Source organism: Panthera pardus, unplaced genomic scaffold (genome assembly GCF_024362965.1).
Source record: "Panthera pardus isolate Hobbes unplaced genomic scaffold, ASM2436296v1 HiC_scaffold_2, whole genome shotgun sequence".
NCBI classification, from domain to species: domain Eukaryota; kingdom Metazoa; phylum Chordata; class Mammalia; order Carnivora; family Felidae; genus Panthera; species Panthera pardus.
In genome coordinates, this window is record NW_026526765.1 from 57,121,156 (window position 1) to 57,133,980 (window position 12,825).

At 35.6% G+C, this 12,825-nt stretch overlaps 1 long non-coding RNA gene across 2 annotated transcripts in view; it reads left to right on the plus strand.

Moving 5' to 3' along the window:
* The window catches only part of LOC128778262 (uncharacterized), a 636,253-nt gene extending 623,860 nt beyond the window's left edge, over positions 1-12,393 (plus strand). For both annotated transcript variants that reach the window (XR_008423739.1, XR_008423740.1), the window contains exon 5: positions 12,242-12,393. This is a non-coding gene — a long non-coding RNA (uncharacterized LOC128778262). The remainder of the gene's footprint in view (positions 1-12,241) is intronic.
* The last annotated feature ends 432 nt before the right edge of the window (positions 12,394-12,825 follow it).

Consider the following 12,825-nt stretch of genomic DNA (forward strand, 5'->3'; position numbering starts at 1 on the left):
TGAACTATTGTGTATAGGCTTTTGTTTGGTCATATTGTAATTCGTTTTTCATATTGCTTTGCATCATTTGCTTGCACTTGCTCACTATTATCAGCCAACTGAAATTCAATTTTAAAAAATATCTCCATGATGGAGGAAGATAGGTTTCCACACTGTATGTGGAAATATATTAAAATATAGAGTGGTCTTTTTTTGGAAAATAAAATACTTTTACATATATTATTTCATTCCATCTTTCATGGAATGTTTTTGTAATAGGCAAGGAAAATACTGTTATTACCCTTAGCTTGCAAATCTGTAAACTAGGTCTTAGAGGAGTTAAGTGATTTGTTCAACACCTCACAGCTGGTAACTGCTACCTAGAATCATGACCACAACCTATTTTTCAGCTTCTTAGTTTGGTCTACTTTCCACTCTGCCATGTAGAAAATGTTTCACTTCATCTGAAACATATTTATTACATTCCTTCTGCTTGCCTAACACAGTGTTAGGGTGTGGGGAAGCATGTATCAATAACAACAACAACAAACCAAAAATCCTTGTGTTCCCTGATGGAATTTATTATTTAATTGAGAAGACAATACATGTACATGAAAAGAAAATGAGTGCAATTGTAAGGCAATTAGTTAAGGTTGTTAGAAACATATATTCTGTGCTACATTTAAAACAGGTGTTGAATTAATAGATAGCTAAATAAAGGAGTATGGAGTTATCTGGAAGAAGTTCATTAAGGAAGTGATTTTGTGCTAGTCATTGAAAAACAATAAGAATGGATTGAGAGAGAATAAGAGGAAAAGCCAGATATGTATGTCTATGTGATGAGAAGGAATTTGGAATCAGTAGGACTGAGAGGATTTACTTTCACTTTGAAAATACAGGGTGGGGCCAGTTCAATGTCAAGTTGAATTATATGGAATTTACTCAGTGGACAGCAGAGAAACATTGTAGATTCTTAAGCAACAGAGGATAGTGACTGGCATGGTACAAGTGATGTTTTTAGAAAGGATAAATTGGTCACAGCTTACAGAATCGGGTAGATCTAGGAATGATTGTCAAAGAGGCTAGTTCAAAGACTATTGTAACTTAGGTATGAGGCAATGAAGATCCAGAGGAAAGAAAGGAAAATGCAAGTCTAAATGTTTTTATGAAAACAGACAAGCTATCACAGCTCTTCCTTGAATGTTATCCTAGTTCAGAGGCATTCAAACAAAATTCCTATAGAAACTAAATGTCCTTGTGCTAACAGAACCAGGTTTTGCAGCCATAGAAATGATTATAAAGCTATTATAGGACTTAATTTTGGCCTGGAACTTGATTCTTTTTGCTACAATTCACTGCCTGTCAACTTACCAAAGGATGCACTGACTTACTTATTTCAGCTTCTCTCTTTGGAGTATAGTTTTAAAATAGCACCAATCAGTCTTAATCTCAACTCTTTTCCAAAATGTTTCCCAAATTAATAATTTCAGTATTGGAAGTAGTGACCCTATAGGGGAATATGACAAAAATAGTTCACCCATAATTAGAAATGAAATTTCCCTTCATTGAGCAATAGGAAATTGGCCAAACCCAGAAGCTTTGCATACTATGCTGTGTTCGGGGTTCCTTAAGGTAAGTATTCTGTAAGTTCATTCTCCTGTTGCTCAGTGGCCTGGTGGATGCTTTTATTTTGTTCCCCATTATCAGGCTGCTAGCTTTAGCCTCATTCACCATGCCGTGGGCACACATGTAGGTTGGATTCTGGTAATTAAATGAACTATCCTCATAAGCAGACCTCAGTTGAATGTTTGTGTGGGTCATGACAAATTGAAGAACCCACCACCCGTGCCCACATATGCACTCTCTAGGATACAGATTACAGGTGCAGCTTTTGATTGATTTGGAAGCTAAAGAATCCCTTAACCAGAAATGTATGATAATGAAGTTAAATGACTCTTGTCTTTCTGAAATGAGGTTTTTTGGTTCTTAGTTCAGTGGTCATTTCTACCCATTCTGTTGGAGAAGACCCCATAAACTTGGGGAGAAGATAAACTTCAAATCCTACTCTATGTGCACATGCTCTATACACGATAGTCATTTGACATTGGACATGCCACTTATCATTCTCTGCCTCAATTTCCTCCTATGTAAAGTTAGAATAATACTAGTACTTGTCCCCAAAAGTCAATAAATATTAAGTGATCCATTTTGTGCTTTTGTGCCTGGCACATAGTAAGCACTCACATATTAATGATTGTTTTTGACCTGGTGCTCCTGCTACTGTTGTTTTGTGTTTTGTTGTTGTTTCTGTTGCTGTTGTTGCTTCAATCCAAATTTTTAGCAATTTCTCTTAAGGTATTTTCATTGTAATAGGGAAAACAGAAATGTAGACAGCCCAAGGTCAAATTTACAAAGTTCTATATATAGGTACAAGCACTGTATTATGGAAAGAGCAGAAGAAAGAATGATTCTTCAGGAACAGAGACCATTTGGTGGGCCACATACATTCAAGCCAAGATTTGAAGGTAAAATTTTTAGTGTAATGCCAGACAAAGGAGTGGCTGCTGAAGATTTTTGAAGGGAGAATCCAATGTGTGTTTTAGGAAGTTAGCTCTGGCAATAATGTGAAAAAAGTAGAAAAGTAGAGATATATAAGAAATATAGGAGAAAAATTAGAGGCATGGAGAGGTTAGCAAAATAGAAATTGTTACTTTTTGTCGATTGTTTTTGTGAGATTAGAGGGAGGCAGGGAAATTGGAAAGAGGTGGGAGTGACATGGGGAAGGGCTAAGGGACACTCTTGATCTAGGTACCACATCAATTCAAGTTCTGTGATTGAATAGTCCTTCAACATCAATCTCGGAACTCACCCGCTTTTTTCCCCTCTTACCTCATTTGAACCCTTAGCAGCATTACTCAAGGTGGATCCCCTCTCTGTTTCTTGAACTTCCTTCTCCTTTTGACTCTCATGACACACTCTGGTTTTCCTCCAACCCAATGGATTCCCCTTCTCACTTTTCCAGATGTCTGCTATTCTGCTTGACCAAAAAAGGCTCCAGCCTTGGCCCTTTCTATCTATACATTCATCTAATTTCATACTTTAAAACACCATCTATTTCCTAGTGAGTGCCACATTTATATCTCCCCCCACCTTTTTTTTTTAACTTATTCCAAACTTCAGACTCATGCCCATACCTTCCAATCTGATATATCCCAATGGATGTTGTAATAGGCATGTTAACATGAACATCTTCCCCTTTGAACGTGCTTTCCTATGAGTTTCTACATCTCATAAATGGTATCATATCCACTTAATTACTGGCGCCCAAAATATAGAATTTTTCCTTAATTTTGTTTCTTTTGTCAAAACTCTGTATTCAGTTCATCAGTAGGAGCTGTCAACATTACCTCCAAAATCTCTCAAATTTTGCCTCTACTCTCCATCTCTACTTTTCACCCTAGATCCAACACTGTAACTTGTGCTGGGGTAAAAACTTAAGAACTGACCTAGCTTTGTCTCTTTTTGACCTCTATAATCCATGACCTACTCAGGAACCAGAGTTATCTGTTAAAAATATAATTTCAATTGTGCTATTTTCTTTCATAAAAGTCTTTGCTTAATATCTAAACTCTTACTCAACTAAAAAAGTCTTATTTCTCTGAATTCATCACATTTTCCTCTCTCCTACTCTGCTCCAGATACACCAACTTTTTCTTTTCCTTGAACATATAAAGCTTGGTTCTGCTTACTATGCTTTGTGACTGTTTTTTTTTTTTTTTTTTCAACAGTCACTGCTTTGATTTGATGTCCTCTCTTCAGAGAACACCTCTTTCCTAACCTCCTGAAATCCTCTCCAACTCCCCCTGAATCACATCACCCTAGAGTAATTTCATTATTATTTATTTATTCATTCTCCCTCTCAGCTCCCTCCAACAAGAAAGTAAGCTTTACTAGAGCAGGAATCTTGTCATTTGTATTTAAAATGCTTTTCCCAAACTTCCAAACTCCTTTTATGAGGCCAGCATTACCTTGATTCCAAACCAGACAAAGACCCCACTAAAAAGGAGAACTAAAGACCAATTTCCGTGATGAATATGAATGCAAAAATTCTCAACAAGATACTAGCCAACCAGTTCCAACAATACACTAAAAGAATTATTCACCACAATCAAGTGGAATTTATACCTGGGATACAGGGCTGGTTCAATATCGACAAATCAATCAGTGTGATACATCACATTAATAAAAAAAAAAGTAAGAACCACATGATCCTCCAATAGATGCAGAGAAAGGAATGGACACAATACATCATCCTTTCTTATAAAACCCTCCAGAAAGTAGGGATAGAAGGATCATGCCTCATGATCATAAAAGCCATATATGAAAGACCCACCCCTAATATTATCCTCAATGGGGGAAACTGAGAACTTTCCCCACTAAGGTCAGGAACATGACAAGGATATCCACTCTTACAGCTATTATTCAACACAGTATTAGAAGTCCTAGCCTCAGCAATCATACAACAAAATGAAGTAAAAGCCACCCAAATTGGCAAGGAGGAAGTCAAACTTTCACGCTTTGAAAACGACATGATACTTTAAATGGAAAACCCAAAAGATTCCACCAAAAAACTTCTAGAACTGATCCATGAATTCAACAGAGTTGCAGGATATAAAATCAATGCACAGAAATCGGTTGCATTTCTATACATCAATAATGAAGCAGCAGAAAGAGAAATCAAGTAATTGATCCCATTTACAATTGCATCAAAAACCATAAAATACTTAGGAATAAACCTAACCAAAGAGGTTAAAAATCTATACACTAAAAACTAAAGAAAGCTTATAAAAGAAGTTAAAGAAGACACAACAAAATGGAAGAAGATTCGATGCTCCTGGATAGGAAGAACAAATATTGTTAAAATGTCAATACTACCCAAAGCAATCTACACATTCAATGCAATCCATATCAAAGTAATACCAGCATTCTTCACAGAACTAAAAAACACAATCCTAAAATTTGTATGGAACTAGAAAAGACCATGAATAGCCAAAGCAATCCTGAAAAAGAAAACCAAGGCTGGAGACATCACAAGTCCCGACTTCAAGATGTATTACAAAGCTATAACCATCAAGACAGTATGGTACTGGCATAAAAGCAAACACATAGATCAGTGGAACAGAATAGAGAACCCAGAAATGGATCCACAAATGTATGGCCAACTAATCTTTGACAAAGCAGGAAAGAATATCCAATGGAATAAAGACAGTCTCTTCAAAAAAATGGTGCTGGGAAAACAGGACAGCGACATGCAGAAGAATGAACCTGGACCACTTTCTTACAGCATACTCAAAAATAAACTCCAAATGGATGAAAGACCTAAATATAAGACAAGAAGCCATCAAAATCCTAGAGAAGAAAGCATGCAAAAACCTCTTTGACCTCGGCCACAACAACTTCTTACTCAACATGTCTCCAGAGGGAAGGGAAACAAATCAAAAATGAACTATTGGGATTTGTTTAAGATAAAAAGCTTCTGCACAGTGAAGGAAACAACAAAACTAGAAGGCTATCTATGGGATGGGAGAAAGTATTTGCAAATTACATACCAGATAAAGAGTTAGTATCCAGAATCTATAAAGAACTTAACAAACTCAACAACAAAAAAACAAATCATCCAGTGAAGAAATGGGCAAAAGACATGAATAGACACTTTTCCAAAGAAGACATCCAGATGGTTAACAGACACATGAAAAAATGCTCAACATCACTCATCATCAGGGAAATACAAATCAAAAACACAATGAGATACCACCTCACACCTGTCAGAATGGCTACAATTAACAACTCAGGCAACAACAGATGTTGGTGAGGATGTAGAGAAAGAGGACCCCTTTTGCATTGCTGGTGGGAATGCAAACTAGTTCAGCCACTCTGGAAAACAATGTGGAGGTTCCTCAAAAAATTTAAAATAGAACTATCCTATGACCCAACAATTGCACTACTAGGTGTTTATCCAAAAGATACAGGTATTCTGTTTTGAAGGGGCACATGCACCCCAATGTTTATAGCAGCACTATTGAATGGATAAAGAATATGTGGTGTGTATATATATATATATATATAGAGAGAGAGAGAGAGAGAGAGAGAGAGTATATATACATATATATATATATATATGGTGTGTGTGTGTGTGTGTATATATATATATATATTATATATATATACCACATAGTATATATATATAATATATATATATATATACACACACACACACCATATATATATATATATATATATATATATATATATATAGGAATATTACTCAGCAATCAAAAAAAAAGGAATCTTGTCATTTGCCACAACGCAGATGGAACCAGAGTGTGTTATACTAAGCAAAATTAATCAGTCAGAGAAAGACAAATATCATATGACTTCACTCATATGTGGAATTTAAGATACAAAACAGATGAACATAGGGAAGGAAAGCAAAAATAAGGGAGGGGGGCGGAAATGAAAGGCTCTTGAATACAGGGAACAAACTGAGAGTTCCTGGAGGGGTTTTGGGTGAGGAATGGGCTAAATGAGCAAGGGGCATTACGGAGGACGCTTGTTGGGATGAGCACTGGGTGTTATATGTAGGGGATGAATCACTAAATTCTACTTCTGAAATCATTATTGCACTATGTGCTAACTAGCTTGGATGTAAATTTAAAAAAATACATACATACATACATACATACATACATATAAATAAAAATGTTTTTCCCAACATCTAAAATAGGGCCTAACACATAGTAGCTGCACAATAAATAGTGTTTGAATGAGTCTCTAATACCACCATTCTATATCCAACTCACTATCTTTTCTTGTTTGGAATACAACAAACTAGCTTATAATTTATATTATTTTAACAGCCACCCTTTCTAATTCATTCTCTACCTAGGATCTTTTAAAACTACAATCTGATCATCCAACCCTCTCTCTGTCATAAGCACATCCTATTTAGGGTGTGACCCACAACTTCTTCTCCAGTTCATCCCCTGTTAATCTAGCTCAATGTGCTTCTTTGTCAAATAGTAGAAGATTGGAGATGGTTCCAGTACATTTTTTAGTCATCAGTATTCAGGATTGCTGTTAGTTTTCTACTCTTGTAACCTCACCTTATTGCCTGTGCACCTTGCACCAGGATGTTTTTTCAGGCTTCTTTTTAATTTGTAAAGAGAAAGAACAGGAGGCCCAAAGGTGATTACCAGTCAGAGCAGTTCATCATTAAAAAGGTCTGAGATTTGTGGCAAATGGATAACTGTAAGATACAGGTCAAATGGATTTTGCACTATTCAGGCTCAGGCCGAATTACAAAAATTAAATAGCACTCTAATTAACCAGAGTAGTTAGCACATAATTCATATCTCTAGAAACCCAGCTGATTGTGGATTTAAAAAAATGTATTGTATGACATAAAAATCATCCTTCCCCCCACCCCCATATACTATATAGGCTTTAAGGGTGAAAAGACAGTACAGATTTCTGCAAAAACAGAACTATTCTTACTCTCCAGGAGAAGAAAGGTGGATTCTGTGTTTCAAAGAGAATAAAATATTAACCTAGTGAGAGACAAAAGAAGTTTTGAATATTGTTGTTAAGTGCTGCATATATCCTGATGTGGGCATTTTAGGACTGCACCAGATGAATGAAAAAAAAAGGGGGGGAAATAGGATTAAAACAACATTATATGCAAGTTTTGTAACTAAATATGCCTCACCTATTGCTTTCTGAAGGTGTAAAATAGCCATTGCTCACCAGGTATAAGTTACCATGCTGGCATGCTACCTAGGTGAAGTTAAAAATTGCTAACTGAAAAGAATGATTACATCAACAAAAATTACTTAAACTCTTGATAAATAGCTGTAAAAACATGTTGGGAACCTTCTAACAGAGACTTAAGATCGAGAGGGCACTATGGAAATACTAGAGAAATTTTGGGAGTATATCCTCTGCACATGAAATGAAAAATAAAATGAAGTCTGATTTTACTATGGCACTAAAGAAGCATAGGCAAATCACTGTGCAATATGGGCAAATATCAAAGCAGAGACATGAAGTAGACAAGTGGTTGCTTTAAAAATTAAAGCAATATTACCATAGGGAAAATATAACAAAAATCCCTTGTTTTCAAATATCTAAATTTCAAAATTCAATTAAAATGTTTCCATTTAAGGGTTAATTTCACACTTTTTACAATGTCACTTTTTAATTTTTTTCCTAAAACAATGAGGCTAATAATAATAACTAACATTTATTGAGTTTTCACTATGAGTCAGACACTATGTTAAACACATGCATTATCCCATTTGACCTCACTACTCCAGGAAAGTAAGAACTGCTATCTGTCTTGTACAGATGAGGAAACTATAATTCACAAATATGTAGTAAAGTGGCCCAAGATCTTACATATAGTAGGATCATATATACTTGTGAATCCAGGGGTTTCTGCCTCCAGTACCCATATTTTTAACTACTACCCTATACTATCTCCCTAATTTAAATTTCACCTTTTCCACGGAAATGAAGTGAAGAGCTAACTAAAATCTGCTCAAGTACATTACATTTACAAAGATTATGGCCACTCATAATGTATTGCTCATAATAATATATGATATTAAACTTTGGAGAAGTGGCTTAGATGTCTTTCTTTTTGTCCACTTCAGATACTGTTTGCCCCAGGTCATAATGCTAATGTAGCAAAAATAATCGTATATTTTGCTGTGTTCTGTGCATTGTTTTTCCTACAATGATCTAGTCACTGGGGCAAACTAGGCTTTTGTCCTTATAAAAAAACAAGAGAGTAATTCAAGGATCCTGCAGGATGCCATTCTTCACGCTGTATTTTTCTTAATAGCCAGTATGAGTAAAGGTATTTTATGTTCAATTAGGAAAAGATATTTGAAGTTTAAAACTTTGAAGGGGATTACAGTGGAAGTTTTTACCCTCCATAGCTTTATGCCCATTGGGTTTCTTGTCACACCAAAACATTTTTTTCAGAATAAAATTCATCTTAAAAGTAAGCATTTTTGGGATGCCTGGGTGGCTCATTTGGTCAAGCACCCAACCTCAGCTCATGTCATGATCTCATGGTTCATGAGTTTGAGCCCCGTGACTAGCTCCATGCTGACAGCTTGGAGCCTGGAGCCTGCTTCAAATTCTGTGCCTCCCTCTCTCTCTGCCTCTCCCCTGCTCTCTCTCTCTCTCTCTCTCTCGCTCTCTCTCTCTCTCTGTCTCAAAAATCAATAAACATTTAAAAAATTAAAAAAATGAGAAAAGTAAGCATTTTCTTTGGGGGGTGGGGACAAAAAGTTTCTATAGTTTTTAAGTAACTTTTAAGAATGGATCTGAATTGTAGGCTTATAATTAGGTCTACAGTACTAAAAGTTGGTTAAGTTGTAATAGAGCTGGTGCCCTGGATTTTTGTTAGAGGTAACAATGTTTACAGTTTCCTAAACTGCTTATCATTGGATAATTTATGCACATATGTAATAAACAAATATTTACTGAATACTTGCTGTATACAAGGCACTCATTTAATGATAAATAATATAATTTTCTTCTCTTTATGGAGCTAACAGTCTTGTTGTAGAGGGTGGGATGAAACACACACAATATAAAAATTTTCAAATAATAAGAACTGCCATGAAGACAATAAAGCAGGATGACATGATAAAATGATACTGATGGGTGAATGTGGCTATTTTAAAAGGGTTGTCAGAGAAGACCTCATTGAAGATGTGACATTCATTCTGAGAACTTTATAAGAGTGAGCCATGAAAATGTTCTGGGGCAAAAGCTTTCCACTCAGAGAAAAAGGGGGTGGAAGCCATAAAATGAAAACACATGTGGTGTGTTTAAGGAACAGAAAGTAAGCCAGTATGCCTATAGAATGGAAAATGTCAGATGAATGTTGAGATGAAGTAGGTCTCGGTCAGAATTGAGATTTTCTTTTATTGCAATAAGAAATCATTGGAGGGTGATTTACAGTTTGGAGGATTAATTTGGGGCTATATGATTTATCAAAGAAGTTTGGATTTTATAGCTAGGAGTTCCATTTCTGTCTGCCTCCAACAAAAATAATATATGGAAAAAGATTAAGAGGTCTCTAGCCATAGTGCTATATTGAAACTAGAGCTTAAGCCCTCATATTCAGAGACCACTCATTGAGCTACAGTTTATACATTTTACTTAATCACAGTGGCAGGCACTATTTTAGGTATCAGGGATATAGCTCTGAATCAGAAAAGTTTCTTGCCTTGGGGCGCCTGGGTGGCTCAGTTAGTTAAGCATCCAACTCTTGATTTTGGCTCAGGTCATGATGTTAAGATTTGTGAGATGGAACCCCGCATAGGGCTCTGTGGTGACAGCAGGGAGTCTGCTTGGGATTCTCTCTCTCCCTGTCTCCCTGACCTGCTTGAGCTCTCTCTCTCTCTCTCTCTCTCTCAAAATAAATATTTTTTTTAAAAGAGAACATCTTATTGCCTTATATTTTGGATGAGAGAGCAGAAGGAACCCTGAGTACTTGTAACACTGAGTACATATTGATGGTTCTTTTTAATAATCTATATTCCTTGTTAGTCATAAAGCTTCAGGACTTGACTGCATTATTCATCAATTATGATTGATCTTGAACATATTAAAAATGCTTGACACATAGTAGGTACTCAATATCCTTAACTAAACTGAATTAAAGATTATCATGTTGGCTTTAATCTCACTGATACACAGTTTTCCATTGTGTGAATGTTATCTTTTTTTTTTTTTTTTTTTCAAAACCATATCCTATTTTTGAACATAACCATATTGGGAAATCATTTTTTTTTCCAAGAAGGCTTTATGTTTTTATAGGCCTTTGCTGTATCAGTCACTATATTATCCTCATTTAGTGTCATGCAGTCTACCTTAGACTTGTGAATGTAAATCTGTATGGGTTATACCTATTTTGGATGTAAATTATGTGAAGTCAGTTAACCCCCAATGTTTTTTGTAAACATGTATTTCATAGCCACCTAAACATGTTCTAGTTTGTTTTCACACATCATAAAGGAAGTAACATGGAGGAAATTTGTCCTTTCCTATTTCCAGCTCTACATCCTATTATTTAAAAAAAAAGTCCTATTATTAAAAAAAAGTTTCTGATTATTACAGAAGCCAGTTTAAAATACCACCACATTTTGATTTTTCTCTGGGCTTTCCCTTCACTTTCTATGAACTGTGGACAGTTCCTCAAAAGTGTCCTATTCAATTTTATGTTGCCCATTCAACAACATTGGAATGTCTATCTCTCTTCTCATTCTCCTTCCTATGTAATTTATTTTCAACCTATGGGATTTAGCTTAACTTTGACCATTTCTAAAAGCCTTTGTTTGACCTTCCATATTGGGTTAGCTGCCTAGGTTTCTCCTATTGCCAGTTTTATCACATATTATTGTAATTTCTATTTACTCCCAGTTTATTTTTCTAGACTATAAACTCCCCATGGGCTGGGACTAGATCTTAATTACATTTCTAACTCCACCTCCTAACTCTATGACTACCAAATAGTGGACTTTTAACAAAAATCTGTCAAGTGAATGAATAAATTGATAAATTAGCTGTCATTTTCTAAGGCAGATCATAATTTAATTTGTTCTCATGGCCTGGTACATTAAAAAAAAAGGGGGTGGGGTGGGGGCTTTGTTCATACATGTGATTTTCCCGGTCTCCTAAGTTCTATTTTTATAATTGTATTTTGTATAGTTTGATTCTTAGCATGTTACTTTAGAGCAACATAGCTTTTAAGTCTGAGGTAGAAAAGAAAGAAAAGACAATCTAGTATTGGTATAAATCTGCCCTTAGGACCCATTTCTCAGGAAAAGCAAGCAGGAGTGAATAGTGGTTGAGGATCTAAGAGCAGGCATGTGTCATTAAGAAAGAGAACAGGGCATCATTTCTACATTCACTTTCATTCCTCTGATATTTCAGCTCACAAAAGCTCTGGCTGGATTGTTGACAGTCACTGTGTAAGAACTGGGGTTTCTACTGCCTTTATACAGGAAATCAGTGTGGCTGTATAAGGAGTGAGAAATGGTGTTTCCGTCTCATGAATAAAAACTGTGTATCTTGATGTTGCTGACAAAGAGCTGAAGTTACTAAGCCAATGATATACTCCCAGGAAAATATAGGTGAAAAAGATACTTACTATTTTTTTTCTTTTTTTTTTCCCCTTTCCTAGCTCTTTATCAGCGTTCAATTCAACCCAAGGAACCAGGAACCGAGGAGTAAGGAAGTAATTGACATTCAAAGCCTCTATTTTTAGACACCTTTACACTTTCTTTTGCTTCTAACTAGCAAGGATTTTTCCAAACAAGCTTTTAATTAGCAGGTGAGTTTAATTGATATGTGGGTTTCTCAGAAGGGGAAAGGACCTCAATGTAGAAAAGGAGGGGGGAGGGACTCCAATCACTCTCGCTCACAATAGAAGACCATTAATTCATTTGCACCTGGATGTTTTAAAGGATCAATTTACTGTAGCAAAGAAAGAAGGCAGAGAATCAAAAGGTTGGAATCTGTCAGAGAAGAAAGAGAGGCACTATAATTTAACATGCTATGCGGATGATTTAAAACTTGGAAAAATATTGCTACTGATGTCCAAATACAGAAACTAACCTATTTGCATTTAGTCGGGCTCTGTCCATCTGCTGAGAGAAGATTAATGTTTCAAAATCAATGAAGTTATTTTTAAGTTTTTAGTCTGCAGGAAAATAAAAAATAAAACAAAATACATAATTAAATCTCTTTCATTGCTCTTAAAGGAGT